Raw genomic sequence first — 27,458 nt, forward strand, 5'->3', positions numbered from 1 at the left:
TTGATAGTGTTGTTAAGAAGGTAGAAACTAGGGCCTGTAGGACCTGCCTTGTTGATAGTGCTGTTAAGAAGGTAGAAACTAGGGCCTGTAGGACCTGCCTTGTTGATAGTGCTGTTAAGAAGGTAGAAACTAGGGCCTGTAGGACCTGCCTTGTTGATAGTGCTGTTAAGAAGGTAGAAACTAGGACCTGTAGTACCTGCCTTGTTGATAGTGTTGTTAAGAAGGTAGAAACTAGGGCCTGTAGGACCTGCCTTGTTGATAGTGTTGTTAAGAAGGTAGAAACTAGGGCCTGTAGGACCTGCCTTTTTGATAGTGTTGTTAAGAAGGTAGAAACTAGGGCCTGTAGGACCTGCCTTGTTGATAGTGCTGTTAAGAAGGTAGAAACTAGGGCCTGTAGGACCTGCCTTATTGATAGTGCTGTTAAGAAGGTAGAGTAGCGCTTTATTATGGACAGACTTCTCCCCATCTTAGCCACTGTTGTATCAATATGTTTTGACAATGACAGTTTACGATCCAGGGTTCCTCTAAGCAGTTTAGTCATCTCAAGGGTTTAGTGAATCATTTGGCTAATACAATGCTTTTAGTTTTTGAAATATTTAGGCCTAACTTATTCCTTGTAACCGATGGTAGGGGGTGTAAAGCCACAACACATGCATTTTTCCAGCAGCAGACTATGATCGATAATGTCAAAAGCCGCACTGAAGTCTAACAAAACAGCCCCCACAATATTTTTATCATCAATTTCTCTGCTGTCAGATCCCGGTGGCTTGTCATTGTTGATAGACCCAAAAAATAAAACAACATCTTCCGCACTCACTTTACAGAATTCAAAATTGGAATACTTGTCTTTCATTTTGGTCAGATATACTTGGATGTGTAGTGGCAGTGTTTGTTGCTGGCATGTCATGCTTAAATTTGCTAATCTTGCCAATGTAAAGTAGTTGGCAATATCAGTCACTTTTGTGATGAGCCATCTGATTCGATGCATATGAGGGAGCTGAGTTTGCCTTTGATGTGACTATGCTTAATCTGATGATTTACTTATTTTAAATCAACTATGAACTACTATTTTAATCAACTATCAACTAGAACCCTAGCCCTTTTGAATATTCAGTACTACATAATTTATTTAATCCTTTATTTATTAAAAAACTAAATTACAACACACTTACATGACATAAGTCCCTAGTGGACTGACACGATATGACATCTTGGAAAGTGGGTGGGGAATGGAAAGTGGGTGGGGAATGGAAAGTGGGTGGGGAATGGAAAGTGGGTGGGGAATGGAAAGTGGGTGGGGAAGATAAAGAGAGGGAGGGACAAAGAGAGTCAACTTATTGTTCATACATTTGGAAGCTACACTCACAGAAATATGAATACTTAGCACCCTAACCACCACTCAGAGAGGGAGGGACAAAGAGAGTCAACTTATTGTTCATACATTTGGAAGCTACACTCACAGAAATATGAATACTTAGCACCCTAACCACCACTCAGAGAGGGAGGGACAAAGAGAGTCAACTTATTGTTCATACATTTGGAAGCTACACTCACAGAAATATGAATACTTAGCACCCTAACCACCACTCAGAGAGGGAGGGACAAAGAGAGTCAACTTATTGTTCATACATTTGGAAGCTACACTCACAGAAATATGAATACTTAGCACCCTAACCACCACTCAGAGAGGGAGGGACAAAGAGAGTCAACTTATTGTTCATACATTTGGAAGCTACACTCACAGAAATATGAATACTTAGCACCCTAACCACCACTCAGAGAGGGAGGGACAAAGAGAGTCAACTTATTGTTCATACATTTGGAAGCTACACTCACAGAAATATGAATACTTAGCACCCTAACCACCACTCAGAGAGGGAGGGACAAAGAGAGTCAACTTATTGTTCATACATTTGGAAGCTACACTCACAGAAATATGAATACTTAGCACCCTAACCACCACTCAGAGAGGGAGGGACAAAGAGAGTCAACTTATTGTTCATACATTTGGAAGCTACACTCACAGAAATATGAATACTTAGCACCCTAACCACCACTCAGAGAGGGAGGGACAAAGAGAGTCAACTTATTGTTCATACATTTGGAAGCTACACTCACAGAAATATGAATACTTAGCACCCTAACCACCACTCAGAGAGGGAGGGACAAAGAGAGTCAACTTATTGTTCATACATTTGGAAGCTACACTCACAGAAATATGAATACTTAGCACCCTAACCACCACTCAGAGAGGGAGGGACAAAGAGAGTCAACTTATTGTTCATACATTTGGAAGCTACACTCACAGAAATATGAATACTTAGCACCCTAACCACCACTCAGAGAGGGAGGGACAAAGAGAGTCAACTTATTGTTCATACATTTGGAAGCTACACTCACAGAAATATGAATACTTAGCACCCTAACCACCACTCAGAGAGGGAGGGACAAAGAGAGTCAACTTATTGTTCATACATTTGGAAGCTACACTCACAGAAATATGAATACTTAGCACCCTAACCACCACTCAGAGAGGGAGGGACAAAGAGAGTCAACTTATTGTTCATACATTTGGAAGCTACACTCACAGAAATATGAATACTTAGCACCCTAACCACCACTCAGAGAGGGAGGGACAAAGAGAGTCAACTTATTGTTCATACATTTGGAAGCTACACTCACAGAAATATGAATACTTAGCACCCTAACCACCACTCAGAGAGGGAGGGACAAAGAGAGTCAACTTATTGTTCATACATTTGGAAGCTACACTCACAGAAATATGAATACTTAGCACCCTAACCACCACTCAGAGAGGGAGGGACAAAGAGAGTCAACTTATTGTTCATACATTTGGAAGCTACACTCACAGAAATATGAATACTTAGCACCCTAACCACCACTCAGAGAGGGAGGGACAAAGAGAGTCAACTTATTGTTCATACATTTGGAAGCTACACTCACAGAAATATGAATACTTAGCACCCTAACCACCACTCAGAGAGGGAGGGACAAAGAGAGTCAACTTATTGTTCATACATTTGGAAGCTACACTCACAGAAATATGAATACTTAGCACCCTAACCACCACTCAGAGAGGGAGGGACAAAGAGAGTCAACTTATTGTTCATACATTTGGAAGCTACACTCACAGAAATATGAATACTTAGCACCCTAACCACCACTCAGAGAGGGAGGGACAAAGAGAGTCAACTTATTGTTCATACATTTGGAAGCTACACTCACAGAAATATGAATACTTAGCACCCTAACCACCACTCAGAGAGGGAGGGACAAAGAGAGTCAACTTATTGTTCATACATTTGGAAGCTACACTCACAGAAATATGAATACTTAGCACCCTAACCACCACTCAGAGAGGGAGGGACAAAGAGAGTCAACTTATTGTTCATACATTTGGAAGCTACACTCACAGAAATATGAATACTTAGCACCCTAACCACCACTCAGAGAGGGAGGGACAAAGAGAGTCAACTTATTGTTCATACATTTGGAAGCTACACTCACAGAAATATGAATACTTAGCACCCTAACCACCACTCAGAGAGGGAGGGACAAAGAGAGTCAACTTATTGTTCATACATTTGGAAGCTACACTCACAGAAATATGAATACTTAGCACCCTAACCACCACTCAGAGAGGGAGGGACAAAGAGAGTCAACTTATTGTTCATACATTTGGAAGCTACACTCACAGAAATATGAATACTTAGCACCCTAACCACCACTCAGAGAGGGAGGGACAAAGAGAGTCAACTTATTGTTCATACATTTGGAAGCTACACTCACAGAAATATGAATACTTAGCACCCTAACCACCACTCAGAGAGGGAGGGACAAAGAGAGTCAACTTATTGTTCATACATTTGGAAGCTACACTCACAGAAATATGAATACTTAGCACCCTAACCACCACTCAGAGAGGGAGGGACAAAGAGAGTCAACTTATTGTTCATACATTTGGAAGCTACACTCACAGAAATATGAATACTTAGCACCCTAACCACCACTCAGAGAGGGAGGGACAAAGAGAGTCAACTTATTGTTCATACATTTGGAAGCTACACTCACAGAAATATGAATACTTAGCACCCTAACCACCACTCAGAGAGGGAGGGACAAAGAGAGTCAACTTATTGTTCATACATTTGGAAGCTACACTCACAGAAATATGAATACTTAGCACCCTAACCACCACTCAGAGAGGGAGGGACAAAGAGAGTCAACTTATTGTTCATACATTTGGAAGCTACACTCACAGAAATATGAATACTTAGCACCCTAACCACCACTCAGAGAGGGAGGGACAAAGAGAGTCAACTTATTGTTCATACATTTGGAAGCTACACTCACAGAAATATGAATACTTAGCACCCTAACCACCACTCAGAGAGGGAGGGACAAAGAGAGTCAACTTATTGTTCATACATTTGGAAGCTACACTCACAGAAATATGAATACTTAGCACCCTAACCACCACTCAGAGAGGGAGGGACAAAGAGAGTCAACTTATTGTTCATACATTTGGAAGCTACACTCACAGAAATATGAATACTTAGCACCCTAACCACCACTCAGAGAGGGAGGGACAAAGAGAGTCAACTTATTGTTCATACATTTGGAAGCTACACTCACAGAAATATGAATACTTAGCACCCTAACCACCACTCAGAGAGGGAGGGACAAAGAGAGTCAACTTATTGTTCATACATTTGGAAGCTACACTCACAGAAATATGAATACTTAGCACCCTAACCACCACTCAGAGAGGGAGGGACAAAGAGAGTCAACTTATTGTTCATACATTTGGAAGCTACACTCACAGAAATATGAATACTTAGCACCCTAACCACCACTCAGAGAGGGAGGGACAAAGAGAGTCAACTTATTGTTCATACATTTGGAAGCTACACTCACAGAAATATGAATACTTAGCACCCTAACCACCACTCAGAGAGGGAGGGACAAAGAGAGTCAACTTATTGTTCATACATTTGGAAGCTACACTCACAGAAATATGAATACTTAGCACCCTAACCACCACTCAGAGAGGGAGGGACAAAGAGAGTCAACTTATTGTTCATACATTTGGAAGCTACACTCACAGAAATATGAATACTTAGCACCCTAACCACCACTCAGAGAGGGAGGGACAAAGAGAGTCAACTTATTGTTCATACATTTGGAAGCTACACTCACAGAAATATGAATACTTAGCACCCTAACCACCACTCAGAGAGGGAGGGACAAAGAGAGTCAACTTATTGTTCATACATTTGGAAGCTACACTCACAGAAATATGAATACTTAGCACCCTAACCACCACTCAGAGAGGGAGGGACAAAGAGAGTCAACTTATTGTTCATACATTTGGAAGCTACACTCACAGAAATATGAATACTTAGCACCCTAACCACCACTCAGAGAGGGAGGGACAAAGAGAGTCAACTTATTGTTCATACATTTGGAAGCTACACTCACAGAAATATGAATACTTAGCACCCTAACCACCACTCAGAGAGGGAGGGACAAAGAGAGTCAACTTATTGTTCATACATTTGGAAGCTACACTCACAGAAATATGAATACTTAGCACCCTAACCACCACTCAGAGAGGGAGGGACAAAGAGAGTCAACTTATTGTTCATACATTTGGAAGCTACACTCACAGAAATATGAATACTTAGCACCCTAACCACCACTCAGAGAGGGAGGGACAAAGAGAGTCAACTTATTGTTCATACATTTGGAAGCTACACTCACAGAAATATGAATACTTAGCACCCTAACCACCACTCAGAGAGGGAGGGACAAAGAGAGTCAACTTATTGTTCATACATTTGGAAGCTACACTCACAGAAATATGAATACTTAGCACCCTAACCACCACTCAGAGAGGGAGGGACAAAGAGAGTCAACTTATTGTTCATACATTTGGAAGCTACACTCACAGAAATATGAATACTTAGCACCCTAACCACCACTCAGAGAGGGAGGGACAAAGAGAGTCAACTTATTGTTCATACATTTGGAAGCTACACTCACAGAAATATGAATACTTAGCACCCTAACCACCACTCAGAGAGGGAGGGACAAAGAGAGTCAACTTATTGTTCATACATTTGGAAGCTACACTCACAGAAATATGAATACTTAGCACCCTAACCACCACTCAGAGAGGGAGGGACAAAGAGAGTCAACTTATTGTTCATACATTTGGAAGCTACACTCACAGAAATATGAATACTTAGCACCCTAACCACCACTCAGAGAGGGAGGGACAAAGAGAGTCAACTTATTGTTCATACATTTGGAAGCTACACTCACAGAAATATGAATACTTAGCACCCTAACCACCACTCAGAGAGGGAGGGACAAAGAGAGTCAACTTATTGTTCATACATTTGGAAGCTACACTCACAGAAATATGAATACTTAGCACCCTAACCACCACTCAGAGAGGGAGGGACAAAGAGAGTCAACTTATTGTTCATACATTTGGAAGCTACACTCACAGAAATATGAATACTTAGCACCCTAACCACCACTCAGAGAGGGAGGGACAAAGAGAGTCAACTTATTGTTCATACATTTGGAAGCTACACTCACAGAAATATGAATACTTAGCACCCTAACCACCACTCAGAGAGGGAGGGACAAAGAGAGTCAACTTATTGTTCATACATTTGGAAGCTACACTCACAGAAATATGAATACTTAGCACCCTAACCACCACTCAGAGAGGGAGGGACAAAGAGAGTCAACTTATTGTTCATACATTTGGAAGCTACACTCACAGAAATATGAATACTTAGCACCCTAACCACCACTCAGAGAGGGAGGGACAAAGAGAGTCAACTTATTGTTCATACATTTGGAAGCTACACTCACAGAAATATGAATACTTAGCACCCTAACCACCACTCAGAGAGGGAGGGACAAAGAGAGTCAACTTATTGTTCATACATTTGGAAGCTACACTCACAGAAATATGAATACTTAGCACCCTAACCACCACTCAGAGAGGGAGGGACAAAGAGAGTCAACTTATTGTTCATACATTTGGAAGCTACACTCACAGAAATATGAATACTTAGCACCCTAACCACCACTCAGAGAGGGAGGGACAAAGAGAGTCAACTTATTGTTCATACATTTGGAAGCTACACTCACAGAAATATGAATACTTAGCACCCTAACCACCACTCAGAGAGGGAGGGACAAAGAGAGTCAACTTATTGTTCATACATTTGGAAGCTACACTCACAGAAATATGAATACTTAGCACCCTAACCACCACTCAGAGAGGGAGGGACAAAGAGAGTCAACTTATTGTTCATACATTTGGAAGCTACACTCACAGAAATATGAATACTTAGCACCCTAACCACCACTCAGAGAGGGAGGGACAAAGAGAGTCAACTTATTGTTCATACATTTGGAAGCTACACTCACAGAAATATGAATACTTAGCACCCTAACCACCACTCAGAGAGGGAGGGACAAAGAGAGTCAACTTATTGTTCATACATTTGGAAGCTACACTCACAGAAATATGAATACTTAGCACCCTAACCACCACTCAGAGAGGGAGGGACAAAGAGAGTCAACTTATTGTTCATACATTTGGAAGCTACACTCACAGAAATATGAATACTTAGCACCCTAACCACCACTCAGAGAGGGAGGGACAAAGAGAGTCAACTTATTGTTCATACATTTGGAAGCTACACTCACAGAAATATGAATACTTAGCACCCTAACCACCACTCAGAGAGGGAGGGACAAAGAGAGTCAACTTATTGTTCATACATTTGGAAGCTACACTCACAGAAATATGAATACTTAGCACCCTAACCACCACTCAGAGAGGGAGGGACAAAGAGAGTCAACTTATTGTTCATACATTTGGAAGCTACACTCACAGAAATATGAATACTTAGCACCCTAACCACCACTCAGAGAGGGAGGGACAAAGAGAGTCAACTTATTGTTCATACATTTGGAAGCTACACTCACAGAAATATGAATACTTAGCACCCTAACCACCACTCAGAGAGGGAGGGACAAAGAGAGTCAACTTATTGTTCATACATTTGGAAGCTACACTCACAGAAATATGAATACTTAGCACCCTAACCACCACTCAGAGAGGGAGGGACAAAGAGAGTCAACTTATTGTTCATACATTTGGAAGCTACACTCACAGAAATATGAATACTTAGCACCCTAACCACCACTCAGAGAGGGAGGGACAAAGAGAGTCAACTTATTGTTCATACATTTGGAAGCTACACTCACAGAAATATGAATACTTAGCACCCTAACCACCACTCAGAGAGGGAGGGACAAAGAGAGTCAACTTATTGTTCATACATTTGGAAGCTACACTCACAGAAATATGAATACTTAGCACCCTAACCACCACTCAGAGAGGGAGGGACAAAGAGAGTCAACTTATTGTTCATACATTTGGAAGCTACACTCACAGAAATATGAATACTTAGCACCCTAACCACCACTCAGAGAGGGAGGGACAAAGAGAGTCAACTTATTGTTCATACATTTGGAAGCTACACTCACAGAAATATGAATACTTAGCACCCTAACCACCACTCAGAGAGGGAGGGACAAAGAGAGTCAACTTATTGTTCATACATTTGGAAGCTACACTCACAGAAATATGAATACTTAGCACCCTAACCACCACTCAGAGAGGGAGGGACAAAGAGAGTCAACTTATTGTTCATACATTTGGAAGCTACACTCACAGAAATATGAATACTTAGCACCCTAACCACCACTCAGAGAGGGAGGGACAAAGAGAGTCAACTTATTGTTCATACATTTGGAAGCTACACTCACAGAAATATGAATACTTAGCACCCTAACCACCACTCAGAGAGGGAGGGACAAAGAGAGTCAACTTATTGTTCATACATTTGGAAGCTACACTCACAGAAATATGAATACTTAGCACCCTAACCACCACTCAGAGAGGGAGGGACAAAGAGAGTCAACTTATTGTTCATACATTTGGAAGCTACACTCACAGAAATATGAATACTTAGCACCCTAACCACCACTCAGAGAGGGAGGGACAAAGAGAGTCAACTTATTGTTCATACATTTGGAAGCTACACTCACAGAAATATGAATACTTAGCACCCTAACCACCACTCAGAGAGGGAGGGACAAAGAGAGTCAACTTATTGTTCATACATTTGGAAGCTACACTCACAGAAATATGAATACTTAGCACCCTAACCACCACTCAGAGAGGGAGGGACAAAGAGAGTCAACTTATTGTTCATACATTTGGAAGCTACACTCACAGAAATATGAATACTTAGCACCCTAACCACCACTCAGAGAGGGAGGGACAAAGAGAGTCAACTTATTGTTCATACATTTGGAAGCTACACTCACAGAAATATGAATACTTAGCACCCTAACCACCACTCAGAGAGGGAGGGACAAAGAGAGTCAACTTATTGTTCATACATTTGGAAGCTACACTCACAGAAATATGAATACTTAGCACCCTAACCACCACTCAGAGAGGGAGGGACAAAGAGAGTCAACTTATTGTTCATACATTTGGAAGCTACACTCACAGAAATATGAATACTTAGCACCCTAACCACCACTCAGAGAGGGAGGGACAAAGAGAGTCAACTTATTGTTCATACATTTGGAAGCTACACTCACAGAAATATGAATACTTAGCACCCTAACCACCACTCAGAGAGGGAGGGACAAAGAGAGTCAACTTATTGTTCATACATTTGGAAGCTACACTCACAGAAATATGAATACTTAGCACCCTAACCACCACTCAGAGAGGGAGGGACAAAGAGAGTCAACTTATTGTTCATACATTTGGAAGCTACACTCACAGAAATATGAATACTTAGCACCCTAACCACCACTCAGAGAGGGAGGGACAAAGAGAGTCAACTTATTGTTCATACATTTGGAAGCTACACTCACAGAAATATGAATACTTAGCACCCTAACCACCACTCAGAGAGGGAGGGACAAAGAGAGTCAACTTATTGTTCATACATTTGGAAGCTACACTCACAGAAATATGAATACTTAGCACCCTAACCACCACTCAGAGAGGGAGGGACAAAGAGAGTCAACTTATTGTTCATACATTTGGAAGCTACACTCACAGAAATATGAATACTTAGCACCCTAACCACCACTCAGAGAGGGAGGGACAAAGAGAGTCAACTTATTGTTCATACATTTGGAAGCTACACTCACAGAAATATGAATACTTAGCACCCTAACCACCACTCAGAGAGGGAGGGACAAAGAGAGTCAACTTATTGTTCATACATTTGGAAGCTACACTCACAGAAATATGAATACTTAGCACCCTAACCACCACTCAGAGAGGGAGGGACAAAGAGAGTCAACTTATTGTTCATACATTTGGAAGCTACACTCACAGAAATATGAATACTTAGCACCCTAACCACCACTCAGAGAGGGAGGGACAAAGAGAGTCAACTTATTGTTCATACATTTGGAAGCTACACTCACAGAAATATGAATACTTAGCACCCTAACCACCACTCAGAGAGGGAGGGACAAAGAGAGTCAACTTATTGTTCATACATTTGGAAGCTACACTCACAGAAATATGAATACTTAGCACCCTAACCACCACTCAGAGAGGGAGGGACAAAGAGAGTCAACTTATTGTTCATACATTTGGAAGCTACACTCACAGAAATATGAATACTTAGCACCCTAACCACCACTCAGAGAGGGAGGGACAAAGAGAGTCAACTTATTGTTCATACATTTGGAAGCTACACTCACAGAAATATGAATACTTAGCACCCTAACCACCACTCAGAGAGGGAGGGACAAAGAGAGTCAACTTATTGTTCATACATTTGGAAGCTACACTCACAGAAATATGAATACTTAGCACCCTAACCACCACTCAGAGAGGGAGGGACAAAGAGAGTCAACTTATTGTTCATACATTTGGAAGCTACACTCACAGAAATATGAATACTTAGCACCCTAACCACCACTCAGAGAGGGAGGGACAAAGAGAGTCAACTTATTGTTCATACATTTGGAAGCTACACTCACAGAAATATGAATACTTAGCACCCTAACCACCACTCAGAGAGGGAGGGACAAAGAGAGTCAACTTATTGTTCATACATTTGGAAGCTACACTCACAGAAATATGAATACTTAGCACCCTAACCACCACTCAGAGAGGGAGGGACAAAGAGAGTCAACTTATTGTTCATACATTTGGAAGCTACACTCACAGAAATATGAATACTTAGCACCCTAACCACCACTCAGAGAGGGAGGGACAAAGAGAGTCAACTTATTGTTCATACATTTGGAAGCTACACTCACAGAAATATGAATACTTAGCACCCTAACCACCACTCAGAGAGGGAGGGACAAAGAGAGTCAACTTATTGTTCATACATTTGGAAGCTACACTCACAGAAATATGAATACTTAGCACCCTAACCACCACTCAGAGAGGGAGGGACAAAGAGAGTCAACTTATTGTTCATACATTTGGAAGCTACACTCACAGAAATATGAATACTTAGCACCCTAACCACCACTCAGAGAGGGAGGGACAAAGAGAGTCAACTTATTGTTCATACATTTGGAAGCTACACTCACAGAAATATGAATACTTAGCACCCTAACCACCACTCAGAGAGGGAGGGACAAAGAGAGTCAACTTATTGTTCATACATTTGGAAGCTACACTCACAGAAATATGAATACTTAGCACCCTAACCACCACTCAGAGAGGGAGGGACAAAGAGAGTCAACTTATTGTTCATACATTTGGAAGCTACACTCACAGAAATATGAATACTTAGCACCCTAACCACCACTCAGAGAGGGAGGGACAAAGAGAGTCAACTTATTGTTCATACATTTGGAAGCTACACTCACAGAAATATGAATACTTAGCACCCTAACCACCACTCAGAGAGGGAGGGACAAAGAGAGTCAACTTATTGTTCATACATTTGGAAGCTACACTCACAGAAATATGAATACTTAGCACCCTAACCACCACTCAGAGAGGGAGGGACAAAGAGAGTCAACTTATTGTTCATACATTTGGAAGCTACACTCACAGAAATATGAATACTTAGCACCCTAACCACCACTCAGAGAGGGAGGGACAAAGAGAGTCAACTTATTGTTCATACATTTGGAAGCTACACTCACAGAAATATGAATACTTAGCACCCTAACCACCACTCAGAGAGGGAGGGACAAAGAGAGTCAACTTATTGTTCATACATTTGGAAGCTACACTCACAGAAATATGAATACTTAGCACCCTAACCACCACTCAGAGAGGGAGGGACAAAGAGAGTCAACTTATTGTTCATACATTTGGAAGCTACACTCACAGAAATATGAATACTTAGCACCCTAACCACCACTCAGAGAGGGAGGGACAAAGAGAGTCAACTTATTGTTCATACATTTGGAAGCTACACTCACAGAAATATGAATACTTAGCACCCTAACCACCACTCAGAGAGGGAGGGACAAAGAGAGTCAACTTATTGTTCATACATTTGGAAGCTACACTCACAGAAATATGAATACTTAGCACCCTAACCACCACTCAGAGAGGGAGGGACAAAGAGAGTCAACTTATTGTTCATACATTTGGAAGCTACACTCACAGAAATATGAATACTTAGCACCCTAACCACCACTCAGAGAGGGAGGGACAAAGAGAGTCAACTTATTGTTCATACATTTGGAAGCTACACTCACAGAAATATGAATACTTAGCACCCTAACCACCACTCAGAGAGGGAGGGACAAAGAGAGTCAACTTATTGTTCATACATTTGGAAGCTACACTCACAGAAATATGAATACTTAGCACCCTAACCACCACTCAGAGAGGGAGGGACAAAGAGAGTCAACTTATTGTTCATACATTTGGAAGCTACACTCACAGAAATATGAATACTTAGCACCCTAACCACCACTCAGAGAGGGAGGGACAAAGAGAGTCAACTTATTGTTCATACATTTGGAAGCTACACTCACAGAAATATGAATACTTAGCACCCTAACCACCACTCAGAGAGGGAGGGACAAAGAGAGTCAACTTATTGTTCATACATTTGGAAGCTACACTCACAGAAATATGAATACTTAGCACCCTAACCACCACTCAGAGAGGGAGGGACAAAGAGAGTCAACTTATTGTTCATACATTTGGAAGCTACACTCACAGAAATATGAATACTTAGCACCCTAACCACCACTCAGAGAGGGAGGGACAAAGAGAGTCAACTTATTGTTCATACATTTGGAAGCTACACTCACAGAAATATGAATACTTAGCACCCTAACCACCACTCAGAGAGGGAGGGACAAAGAGAGTCAACTTATTGTTCATACATTTGGAAGCTACACTCACAGAAATATGAATACTTAGCACCCTAACCACCACTCAGAGAGGGAGGGACAAAGAGAGTCAACTTATTGTTCATACATTTGGAAGCTACACTCACAGAAATATGAATACTTAGCACCCTAACCACCACTCAGAGAGGGAGGGACAAAGAGAGTCAACTTATTGTTCATACATTTGGAAGCTACACTCACAGAAATATGAATACTTAGCACCCTAACCACCACTCAGAGAGGGAGGGACAAAGAGAGTCAACTTATTGTTCATACATTTGGAAGCTACACTCACAGAAATATGAATACTTAGCACCCTAACCACCACTCAGAGAGGGAGGGACAAAGAGAGTCAACTTATTGTTCATACATTTGGAAGCTACACTCACAGAAATATGAATACTTAGCACCCTAACCACCACTCAGAGAGGGAGGGACAAAGAGAGTCAACTTATTGTTCATACATTTGGAAGCTACACTCACAGAAATATGAATACTTAGCACCCTAACCACCACTCAGAGAGGGAGGGACAAAGAGAGTCAACTTATTGTTCATACATTTGGAAGCTACACTCACAGAAATATGAATACTTAGCACCCTAACCACCACTCAGAGAGGGAGGGACAAAGAGAGTCAACTTATTGTTCATACATTTGGAAGCTACACTCACAGAAATATGAATACTTAGCACCCTAACCACCACTCAGAGAGGGAGGGACAAAGAGAGTCAACTTATTGTTCATACATTTGGAAGCTACACTCACAGAAATATGAATACTTAGCACCCTAACCACCACTCAGAGAGGGAGGGACAAAGAGAGTCAACTTATTGTTCATACATTTGGAAGCTACACTCACAGAAATATGAATACTTAGCACCCTAACCACCACTCAGAGAGGGAGGGACAAAGAGAGTCAACTTATTGTTCATACATTTGGAAGCTACACTCACAGAAATATGAATACTTAGCACCCTAACCACCACTCAGAGAGGGAGGGACAAAGAGAGTCAACTTATTGTTCATACATTTGGAAGCTACACTCACAGAAATATGAATACTTAGCACCCTAACCACCACTCAGAGAGGGAGGGACAAAGAGAGTCAACTTATTGTTCATACATTTGGAAGCTACACTCACAGAAATATGAATACTTAGCACCCTAACCACCACTCAGAGAGGGAGGGACAAAGAGAGTCAACTTATTGTTCATACATTTGGAAGCTACACTCACAGAAATATGAATACTTAGCACCCTAACCACCACTCAGAGAGGGAGGGACAAAGAGAGTCAACTTATTGTTCATACATTTGGAAGCTACACTCACAGAAATATGAATACTTAGCACCCTAACCACCACTCAGAGAGGGAGGGACAAAGAGAGTCAACTTATTGTTCATACATTTGGAAGCTACACTCACAGAAATATGAATACTTAGCACCCTAACCACCACTCAGAGAGGGAGGGACAAAGAGAGTCAACTTATTGTTCATACATTTGGAAGCTACACTCACAGAAATATGAATACTTAGCACCCTAACCACCACTCAGAGAGGGAGGGACAAAGAGAGTCAACTTATTGTTCATACATTTGGAAGCTACACTCACAGAAATATGAATACTTAGCACCCTAACCACCACTCAGAGAGGGAGGGACAAAGAGAGTCAACTTATTGTTCATACATTTGGAAGCTACACTCACAGAAATATGAATACTTAGCACCCTAACCACCACTCAGAGAGGGAGGGACAAAGAGAGTCAACTTATTGTTCATACATTTGGAAGCTACACTCACAGAAATATGAATACTTAGCACCCTAACCACCACTCATTCAGATTAGAACTGCAATATATATTCACGCGTAGATGTCTTTCTCTGTTCGATGGCTCCTATGGTGAAGTTGTTGAGGGATGTAAGACCCTGGTTTGTCCACCAGAGGGTGCAATGTCCTTTGTAGTTGTAGAACTTCTCTGGTCTTGCCCATTAGAATAGATACTTCAGACGTACCCACGGTTGTATCAGAGATACCCACGGTTGTATCAGAGATACCCACGGTTGTATCAGAGATACCCACGGTTGTATCAGAGATACCCACGGTTGTATCAGAGATACCCACGGTTGTATCAGAGATACCCACGGTTGTATCAGAGATACCCACGGTTGTATCAGAGATACCCACGGTTGTATCAGAGTCTATAGACAAAGTTCTAGGACAACTTTTTACATGCACAGCTGTAGACTGGGAATGTTTCTGGTCTCCTAGGTGAGGTTTTCTTCTGTAGAGTAGAACGTTTCTGGTCTCCTAGGTGAGGTTTTCTTCTGTAGAGATTAAGAGTTTCAGGGCTTCTAACAATTTTGTGACGTTCAGCTGACGCTGTCTGTCAGGCTGGTCGGTAGAGTTTAAACCATTTTGTGACGTTCGGCTCACAGTCCATCTACGTGGTCTGGTCTCGGTACACAAAAGGTTCAAACCATTTCAACATGTGGCCACAGCCTCACGTCTTTCTGGTATGATTGGCCGTCAATGCCGTCATTGAAAATAAGAATTTGTTCTTAACTGACTTGCCTGGTTAAATACAGGTAAACAAAAAAAAAATGTTAATTCTTAGCAAGTCCTTTTAAGCACTCTGGCCAAAGGGGACGTTCCATTATGCTGGCACAAACACTGAGCTCACTGGTCGTGGCTAAAATCACATTGCTATCTTCACAAAAGTATTCTTATATTTAATCATATAATTTTTTACAACATTTAGATGTAAATCTGATACATAGAATGTGCATGTTTTCAGAGTGTTAACCCACTGTTCCTAGGCCGTCATTGTAAATAAGAATTAGTTCTTAACTTCCTTGGGACTGGGGGCCAGTATTGAGTAGCTTGGATAAAAAGGTGCCCAGAGTAAACTGCCTGCTACTCAGGCCCAAAAGCTAGAATATGCATATAATTAGTAGATTTGGATAGAAAACACTCTGACGTTTCTAAAACTGTTTGAATGATGTCTGTGAGTATAACAGAACTCATATGACAGGCAAAAACCAGAGAAACAATCCAACCAGGAAGTGGGAAATCTGAGGTTTGTAGTTCTTCAACTCATTGCCTATCGAATATACAGTGTCTGTGGGGTCATATTGCACTTCCTAAGGCTTCTACTAGATGTCAACAGTCTTTAGAACATTGTTTCAGGCTTCTACTATGAAAGGGGAGAGAAAGAGAGCTCTTTCAATCAGGTGTCTGCCATGAGCTGATCACACGCTCTCCTGAGACAGGTAGTTTTGTTCCATTGCATTTCTAAAGACAAAGGAATTCTCCTGTTGGAACATTATTGAAGATTTATGATAAAAACATCTTAAAGATTGATTCTATACTTAGTTTGACATGTTTCTATGAACTGTAATATAACTTTTTTGACATTTCGTCTGAACAAGTGATCGCGCATTATGCATTTGGATTACTGGGCTAACCGCACGAACAAAAAGAAGGTATTTGGACATAAATTATGGACTTTATCGAACAAAACAAACATTCATTGTGGAACTGGGATTCCTGGGAGTGCATTCCGATCAAGATCATCAAAGGTAAGTGAATATTTATAACACTATTTCTGACTTTTCTGACACCTCTCCTTCTTTGGAAAATGGCTGGATGTTTTTCTGTGACTAGCGCTGACCTAACAATCGCAAGGTATGCTTTCGCCGTAAAGCCTTTTTGAAATCGGACAAAGTGGTTGCATTAAAGAGAAGTTTATCTATATTTCCATGCCTAACACTTGTATCTTTTATCAATGTTTATTATGAGTATTTCTGTAATTTGACGTGGCTCTCTGCACCGTCACCGGATGTTTGTTTGAGACAATGCATTTCTGATCATAACGCACAAATTTCAAATGAGGTTTTTGGACATAAAGATTAACTTTATCAAACAAAACACAAATTTGTTGTGTAACATGAAGTCCTGTGAGTGCCATCTGATGAAGAGGTTAGTGATTCATTTAATCGCTTTTTCTGATTTTTGTGAGCCTTCTCCTTGGCTGGAAAATGGCTGTATGGTTTTCTTTGACCAGGTGCTGACCTAACATAATCATTTGGTGTGCTTTCGCCGTAAAGCCCATTTGAAATCGGACACTGTCGCTGGATTTACAAGAATTTTATCTTTAAAATGGTGTAAAATACTTGTATGTTTGACAAATTTTAATTATGGGATTTCTGTTGTTTTGAATTTGGCGCCTTGCAATTTCCCTGGCTGTTGGCGAGGTGGGACGCCACCCACATATCCCAGAGAAGTTAACTGACTTGCCTAGTTAAATAAAGGTTAAATATTTTTTAAAAGTCCCCACTGGACCGTTCTTAACATTTGTACGTCAGAAATTAATGTTCCAATCTTTGACATTGGTGTTACCATCATTGGCGTTACCATGGTCGTCATTTCCGGTCACAACTTGCAGACTTGTTTACGTGTTGCTGTGCGTTTTGTTGCCAACCTTACTTTGCTACCTGACAACTTCACGCTTTTTCTTTTTAATTACTGCTAACATTTTTTCGTTTCTCAACTTTTTTTCATTCAACTTTTTCACTCCGGACGCTTTATCTGGGCACGGTTCGTCAGGACCTCCAACAGCCGAAGCTAAGTAGTAACATTAACATGATGCCTTCTAATTGCAGTCGCTGTACTCATTATATACAGGAGAACGATCACCTTACGGCGAGTATAGCTGTGCTGCAAGCCCAGCTTCAGACGCAATCGTTAGGCAAGGGAAATTTCAGTGTAGGAAAGGATGAAACAGAGTCTGTGCCATCAATAAGTACAGATAGTAAGATAAATCCCCTCGCACGGTCCCCGCAGCCGAACAACTTTCTCATGGCTTCTGGATGGAAATGCTGTAGGAATGCTCAACCGGTGTCGCTCATTCAGCCGACAGAAACTTTCAACCGGTTTTCCCCATTAAGCAGCAAGTCGGAGTCAGAGGCCGAGCTTTCTCTTGTCTCTACGCCTCCCGTTAGGGGGTCTGAGACGCCGAAGCCTCCCACCATTAGCTCTGACAAATTGAAAACCCTAGTCATTGGCGACTCCATTACCCACAGTATTAGACTTAAAACGAATCATCCAGCGATCATACAATATTACCCAGGGGGCAGGGCAACCAACGTTAAGGCTAATCTGAAGATGGTGCTGGTTAAAGCTAAAACTGGCGAGTGTAGAGAGTATAGAGATATTGTTATCCACGTCGGCACCAACGATGTTAGGATGAAACAGTCAGAGGTCACCAAGTGCAACATAGCTTCAGCGTGTAAATCAGCTAAAAAAATGTGTCGGCATCGAGTAAATGTCTCTGGCCCCCTCCCAGTTAGGGGGAGTGATGAGCTCTACAGCAGTCTCACAACTCAATCGCTGGTTGAAAACTGTTTTCTGCCCCTCCCAAAAGATAGAATTTGTAGATAATTGGCCCTCTTTCTGGGACTCACCCACAAACAGGACCAAACCTGGCCTGCTGAGGAGTGATGGACTCCATCCTAGCTGGAGGGGTGCTCTCATCTTATCTACCAACATAGACAGGGCTCTAACTCCTCTAGCTCCACAATGAAATAGGGTGCAGGCCAGGCAGCAGGCTGTTAGCCAGCCTGCCAGCTTAGTGGAGTCTGCCACTAGCACAGTCAGTGTAGTCAGCTCAGCTATCCCCATTGAGACCGTGTCTGTGCCTCGACCTAGGTTGGGCAAAACTAAACATGGCGGTGTTCACCTTAGCAATCTCACTAGGATAATTATTATTGAAAGAGATTGTGGTACCTCACATCTCAAAATAGTGCTACTTAATGTTAGATCCCTCACTTCAAAGTCAGTTATAGTCAATGAACTAATCACTGATTATAATCTTGATGTGATTGGCCTGACTGAAACATGGCTTAAGCCTGATGAATTTATTGTGTTAAATGAGGCCTCACCTCCTGGTTACACTAGTGACCATATTCCCCGTGCATCCCGCAAAGGCGGAGGTGTTGCTAACATTTATGATAGCAAATTTCAATTTACAAAAAAATGACGTTTTCTTCTTTTGAGGTTCTAGCCATGAAATCTATGCAGCCTACTCAATCACTTTTTATAGCTACTGTTTACAGGTCTCCTGTGCCATATACAGCATTCCTCATTGAGTTCCCTGAATTCCTATCGGACCTTGTAGTCATAGCAGATAATATTCTAATCTTTGGTGGATTTTAATATTCACATGGAAAAATCCACAGATCCACTCCAAAGGATTTCGGAGCCATCCAACATGTCTCTGGACCTACTCACTGTCACACTCATACTCTGGACCTAGTTTTGTCCCATGAAATAAATGTTGTGGATCTTAATGTTTTTCCTCATAATCCTGGACTATCAGACCACCATTTTATTACGTTTGCAATCGCAACAAATAATCTGCTTAGGCCCCAACCAAGGAGCATCAAAAGTATGTGCTATAAATTCTCAGACAACACAAAGATTCCTTGATGCCCTTCCAGACTCCCTCTGCCTGCCCAAGGAAGTCAGAGGACAAAAATCAGTTAACCACCTAACTGAGGAGGAACTCAATTTAACCCGCAATACCCTAGATGCAGTTGCACCCTTAAAAACATTTGCCATAAGAAACTAGCTCCCTGGTATACAGAAAATACCCGAGCTCTGAAGCAAGCTTCCAGAAAATTGGAACGGAAATGGCGCCACACAAAACTGGAAGTCTTCTGACTAGCTTGGAAAGAGAGTACTGTGCAGCATCGAATAACCCTCACTGTTGCTCGATCATCCTATTTTTCCAACTTAATTGAGGAAAATGAGAACAATCCGAAATTTATTTTTGATACTGTCGCAAAGCTAACTAAAAAGCAGCATTCCCCAAGAGAGGATGGCTTTCACTTCAGCAGTAATAAATTCATTAACTTATTTGAGGAAAAGATCATGATCATTGGAAAGCAAATTACGGAATCCTCTTTAAATCTGCGTATTCCTCCAAAGCTCAGTTGTCCTGAGTCTGCACAACTCTGCCAGGACCTAGGATCAAGGGAGACACTCAAGTGTTTTAGTACTATATCTCTTGACAAAATGATGAAAATAATCATAGCCTCTAAACCTTCAAGCTGCATACTGGACCCTATTCCAACAAAACTACTGAAAGAGCTGCTTCCTGAGCTTGGCCCTCCTATGTTGAACATAATAAACGGCTCTCTATCCACCGGATGTGTACCAAACTCACTAAAAGTGGCAGTAATAAAGCCTCTCTTGAAAAAGCCAAACCTTGACCCAGAAAATATATTAAAAAAAAAAAAAAAAAAAAAAAAAAAAAAATCGGCCTATATCAAACCTTCCATTCCTCTCAAAGTGTTTTAGAAAAAGCTGTTGAGCAGCAACTAACTGCCCTCCTGAAGACAAACAATGTATACGAAATGCTTCAGTCTGGTTTTAGACTCCATCATAGCACTGAGACGGCACTTGTGAAGGTGGTAAATGACATTTTAATGGCATCGGACCGAGGCTCTGCATCTGTCCTCGTGCTCCTAGACCTTAGTGCTGCTTTTGATACCATCGATCACCACATTCTTTTGGAGAGATTGGAAACCCAAATTGGTCTACAAGGACAAGTTCTGGCCTGGTTTAGATCTTATCTGTTGGAAAGATATCAGTTTGTCTCTGTGAATGGTTTGTCCTCTGACAAATCAACTGTACATTTCGGAGTTCCTCAAGGTTCCGTTTTAGGACCACTATTGTTTTCACTATAGTGAAACTATATTTCACTATAACTCTTGGGGATGTCATTCGAAAACAATGTTAACTTTCACTGCTATGCGGATGACACACAGATGTACATTTCAATGCAACATGGTGAAGCCCCAAAATTGCCCTCGCTAGAAGCCTGTGTTTCAGACATAAGGAAGTTGATGGCTGCAAACTTTCTACTTTTAAACTCGGACAAAACAGAGATGCTTGTTTTAGGTCCCAAGAAACAAAGAGATCTTCTGTTGAATCTGACAATTAATCTTGATGGTTGTACAGTCGTCTCAAATAAAACTGAAGGACCTCGAAGTTACTCTGGACCCTAATCTCTCTATTGATGAACATATCAATACTGTTTCAAGGGCAGCTTTTTTTCCATCTATGTAACATTGCAAAAATCAAACTTTCTGTCCAAAAATGATGCAGAAAAATTAACCCATGCTTTGTAACTTCTAGGTTAGACTACTGCAATGCTTTACTTTCCGGCTACCCGGATAAAGCACTAAATAAACTTCAGTTAGTGCTAAATACGGCTGCTAGAATCCTGACTAGAACCAAAAAAATTGATCATATTACTCCAGTGCTAGCCTCTCTACACTGGCTTCCTGTCAAGGCAAGGGCTGATTTCAAGGTTTTACTGCTAACCTACAAAGCATTACATGGGCTTGCTCGTACCTAACATTCTGATTTGGTCCTGCCATACATACCTCCACATACGCTAAGGTCACAAGATGCAGGCCTCCTAATTGTCCTTAGAATTTCTCAGCAAACAGCTGGAGGCAGGGCTTTCTCCTATAGAGCTCCATTTTTATGGAATGGTCTGCCTACCCATGTGAGAGACGCAGACTGTCTCAACATTTAAGTCTTTACTGAAGACTCATCTCTTCAGTGGGTCATATGATTGAGTGTAGTCTGACCCAGGAGTGGGAAGGTGAACGGAAAGGTTCTGGAGCAACGAACCGCCCTTGCTGTCTCTGCCTGGCCGGTTCCCCTCTCTCCATGGGGATTCTCGGCCTCTCTGCCAGTCACTGGCTTACTGGTGCTCTTTCATGCCGTCCCTAGAAGGGGTGCGTCACTTGAGTGGGTTGAGTCACTGACGTGATCTTCCTCTCTGGGTTGGCGCCCCCCCTTGGGTTGTGCCGTGGCGGAGATCTTTGTGGGCTATACTCGGCCTCGTCTCAGGATGGTAAGTTGGTGGTTGAAGATATCCCTCTAGTGGTGTGGGGGCTGTGCTTTGGCAAAGTGGGTGGGGTTATATCCTGTCCGGGGGCATCATCGGATGGGGCCCCAGTGTCTCCTGACCCCTCCTGTCTCAGCCTCCAGTATTTATGCTGCAATAGTTTGTGTGTTGGGGGGCTAGGGTCAGTTTGTTATATCTGGAGTACTTCTCCTGTCTTATCTGGTATCCTGTGTGAATTTAAGTATGCTCTCTCTAATTCCCTTGCTTGCTGCTTTGGTCTTTAGGCTGGGTTTCTGTACAGCACTTTGAGATATCAGCTGATGTAAGAAGGGCTATATAAATACATTTGATTTGATTTTGACTTTTGACGTTAGAGTATTTTTTAGGCAGGCCAAACTCTCTAGACAAAGCATTCCTTTGGTGGATACTGAAAGGCAGAGAGGGAAAGATCCCTCTAAATTTACGACCAGCTGTTAAGTCATAAAACCAGCCCAACTGCCCCCTCTCCTCTCCTGTGGGCTGTTATCTGTCCACCATGTTCCAAGCTGATCTGGCACCTTTGATCAACACCAAGGAGAGTCAAATTTCATTTAAGGTGCTCCAAAGCTTTTTTGCTTTTAAAAAAAATATAATTTCTCAATGTTTCATAGTGGAGTTTCTTATTTTTAATTCAGTTTAGCAACATGATTTCTCAATTTGCGATATGTTTGCCAAGCAGTTGTGCAGCCAGACTTATTTGCCATATCCTTTACCTCTGCCCTTTCAACCATACAATTGTTCAATTCATCATCAATCATGGGGGATTTAACAGTCATTTACTTAACCTTTTTGGGACAGGGGGCAGCATTTTTTGAGGTTTGTAGTTTTTCAACTCCACTCCCATTGAAGATCCAGGGTGATATTAGTTATGTTTCACTTCCCAAGGCTTCCACTAGATGTCAAAAGTATTTAGAAGCTGTTTTGAGGATTCTACTCTAAAGGAGGGGCTCATAAGAGCTCTTTGAGTGAGTGGACTGGCAGAGTGCCACAGCCTCATGCCTTTGTACAGACAAAGGAATTGTCCGGTTGTATCATTAAAGTTTTATGTTAAAAACATCCTAAAGATTGATTCCATACTTAGAAACATGCAAAACTACGGGCTGTAACGGAACTTTTTGAACTTTTCGTCCGACGTTCGGCGTGACCTGAACGTGCTTTTGGATTTGTTTACCAAACGCCAAAAGAAGATATTTGGACATAACTGATGGACATTATCAAAACAAATCAAAACATTTATGGTGGAACTGGGATTCCTGGGATTGCATTCTGATGAAGCTCATCAAAGGTAAGTGAATATTTAAAATGCTATTTCTGAGTAATGTTGACTACCCTATATGGCAGGTATCTTTTTGGCTGCTTTGTTGTCTAAAGGCTGTATTCAGATTATTGCATGGTTTGCTTTCGCAGTAAAGGTTTTTTGAAATCTGACACAGCGGTTGCATTAAAGAGAAGTTTATCTAAAGTTCCATGTATAATAGTCGTATCTTTATCAATGTTCATTATGAGTATTTCTGTAAATTGATGTGGCTCTCTGCACAATCACCCGCATGTTTTAGAACTACTGAACGTAACGCGCCAAAGTAAACTCAGATTTTTTTTATATAAATATGAACTTTATCAAACAAAACATACATGTATTGTGAAACATGAAGTCTTATGAGTGTCATCTGATGAAGATCATCAAAGGTTAGTGATTTATTTTATCTCTATTTCTGATTTTTGTGACTCCTCTCTTTGGCTGGAAAAAGGGCTGTGTTTTTCTGTGGCTTGGTGGTGACCTAACATAATCGTTTGTGGTGCTTTCGCTGTAAATTCTTTTTGAAATCAGACACTGTGGCTGGATCAACGAGAATGTTCTCTTTAAAATGGTGTAAAATACTTGTATGCTTGAGGAATTTTAATTATGAGATTTTTTTGTTTTGAATTTGGCGCCCTGCACTTTCACTGGCTGTGGTTCCGCCAGTCCTAGACAGGTTAATGGCCTGTTTATTAGTAAATGGAATAAGAAATGTCATAAAATGTGTCAAGTGCAGCATCTGGTTGCTCCTCATTACACACCACAGACCAATAAATAACAACATAGGAATCACTATAAAACAACCTATTGTAACCTTTCCTAGATATGGCTACTATATTGTGATCACTACATCCGATGGATCTGGATACTTCTTTCAAGCAAATTTCTGCAGCATCAGTAAAGATGTGGTCAATTCGTGTTGATGATTTCATTCCTGTGCTGTTTGTAACTACCCTGGTAGGTTGACCAGCCTGCAACCTGGTTCAGGTTAAGGTTTTTCTTTATTGGGTAGCTTGATGAAAGCCAGTCAATATTTAAAAATCACCCAGAAAATAGACTTTTCTGTTAATATCACATATATTATCAAGCATTTTACACATGTTATCCAGATACTGGCTGTTAGCACTTGGTCTATAGCAGCTTCCCACCAGAATGGGATTTCGGTGAGGCAGATTAACCTCTAGCCATATTACTTCAACAGTATTTAACATGAGATCGTCTCTAATCTTTACAGGAATGTGGTTCTGAATATAAACAGCAACACCTCCACCATTGGCATTTCTGTATTTTCTGTAGATGTTATAACCATGTATTGCTACCAAGCCTAATCAAAAAGGTATTATCTAAGTTTCAGAGATTGTCAGAATATAAATGTCATCGGTTAATAGCACATTTTTTATTTCATTAACCTTATTTCTTAAGCTACACATGTTAACGTGGGCTATTAAGCTGTTGAGTGTAGGGGGCAGTATTTTGATGTTTGGATGAAAAATGTACCCAAATGAAATTGCCTATTTCTCAGGCCCAGAATCTAGAATATGCATATAATTGTCAGATTAGGATAGAAAACTCTCGAAAGTTTCCAAAACTGTCAAAATATTGTCTGTGAGTATAACAGAACTGATATTGCAGGCGAAAACCTGAGGAAAATCCAACCCAGAAGCGCTGTTTTTCCTGAAAGCTCTCTGTTCCATTGCCTGCCTTCGCTCCATTTAAAGGGATATCAACCAGATTCATTTTCCTACGGATTACACATGTTGTGAACAGTCTTTAGACATAGTTTCGGGCTTTTATTTTGAAAAATGAGCGAGAAAGATCACATCGCGTCATTCATTGAATGGCTGGGTGCCAGCAGCGTTTTGCATGCGCAACAGTTTGGAGCAGACATTTTCTCTCTCTCTCTCCTATTGAAGAAGGTACAGTCCGGTTGAAATATTATCGATTATATATTGAAAAAACAACCTGAGGATTATAAAAAAGTTTGACATGTTTCTATGAAATTTACGGAGACTATTTGGAATTGTCGTCTGCCCGGTCGTGACCGCTCGAGCCTGTAGATTTCTGAACAAAACGCGCCAACCAAATGGAGGTATTTTGGATATAAAAATCATCTTTATGGAACAAAAGGAACATTTATTGTGTAACTGGGAGTCTCGTGAGTGCAAACATCCGAAGATCAAAGGTAAGCGATTCATTTTTTTTCTGACTTTCGTGACCAATCTACTTTGCTGCTAGCTGTTTGTAATGTTTTGTCTGCTGAGTGAGATGTCCTCACATAAACACTTGGTATGCTTTCACCGAAAAGCTTCTTTGAAATCTGACACGCCAGGTGGATTAACAACAAGCTAAACTGTGTTTTGCTATATTGCACTTGCGACTTCATGAAAATGTAAATATTTTTAGTATGAATTTGAATTTGGCGCTTTGCAATTCAGCGGATGTTGACAAAAATGATCCCGCTAACGGGATGAGTGCATCAAGAAGTTAACACTTTTCTGGGATGCTTATTTTGCTTTACATGTAGGAAAAGCGCTCTCCACCAGCGCTCTCCACCAGCGCTCTCCACCATGTAGGAACAGCGCTCTCCACCATGTAGGAACAGCGCTCTCCACCAGCGCTCTCCACCATGTAGACCAGCGCTCTCCACCATGTAGGAACAGCGCTCTCCACCAGCGCTCTCCACCATGTAGGAACAGCGCTCTCCGCCAGCGCTCTCCACCATGTAGGAACAGCGCTCTCCGCCAGCGCTCTCCACCATGTAGGAACAGCGCTCTCCACCATGTAGGAGCAGCGCTCTCCACCATGTAGGAGCAGCGTTCTCCACCAAGTAGGAGCTGCGCTCTCCACCAAGTAGGAGCAGCGCTCTCCACCATGGAGAGAGACATGCTCTGGTTGTTTATGTTAGTGCAGGATGAGCTGCAAACGGTGGACTTCCTGCTAGGGCACACCGCCTCTTACTGTTAGCACCAACTCTGGTTCATAGGCATAGGATTTCCGCATACAATAGCTGTAGGATCAGCATTCAGGGCAGTAAGAGGGACATAAATTAGGTTACTTACATTGTGTCTTTCAACGCCCCTGGGATAATGTACATTTGTTAAAGCATTATGACAACTCAGCAACACAATGATAGGAATTAACTGAGCAGGGCTTGGGTCATTGATAAGTCATTGTCTCAATGCAGCCTTATAGGGATCCAGGAACCCTTCATAATGTCATTAAAACCGACAGGACATGGAAATCGATTCCGTCTATGTTGTAGCACATTTGGGAGCAGCTTGGTAATGTAATTTACTGGAGCTCCGGGATAGGACATCGTTTTTGCACCAGGGAAGGTCACACAAAATCACAGCTGGCGAGAAGGACAAGGAAATTCACCCACTCATCACAAGATTCTGAGAACCCTTTATGGACAGGCGAGAGGCAGAATAACTTGAGCCCGTTGCTCCTGGCGCAGGCCTCCGACAGATGGGGAAGTCCCACTTGATCCAGAGCAGGCCTCCGACAGATGGAGAAGCTCGATCCAGAGCAGGGATGGAAGGTTGCCGACGTCGACTTCGAAATCGTAGGAATAGGCACTGCGGCCGCAGTGATTGAACAGTCGTTGATTGCCATGCTCCTCTTGCTGTGCTCCTTCGACTCTACTATCAGATGGGGAGGAAAGGCAGGAGATTGCTCCCCTGGCAAACTCTGGGCAACCCCGGCCTGATAACAAGGCGG

General features: G+C 41.7%; 1 protein-coding gene across 2 annotated transcripts in view; it reads left to right on the top strand.

The window, feature by feature from the left end:
- The window catches only part of LOC139371469 (stabilin 1), a 300,518-nt gene that overhangs the window by 62,487 nt on the left and 210,573 nt on the right, over positions 1–27,458 (top strand). The window lies entirely within an intron of this gene.

The sequence above is a fragment of the Oncorhynchus clarkii genome, chromosome 17 (assembly GCF_045791955.1).
Source record: "Oncorhynchus clarkii lewisi isolate Uvic-CL-2024 chromosome 17, UVic_Ocla_1.0, whole genome shotgun sequence".
Classification (NCBI taxonomy): Eukaryota; Metazoa; Chordata; class Actinopteri; order Salmoniformes; family Salmonidae; genus Oncorhynchus; species Oncorhynchus clarkii.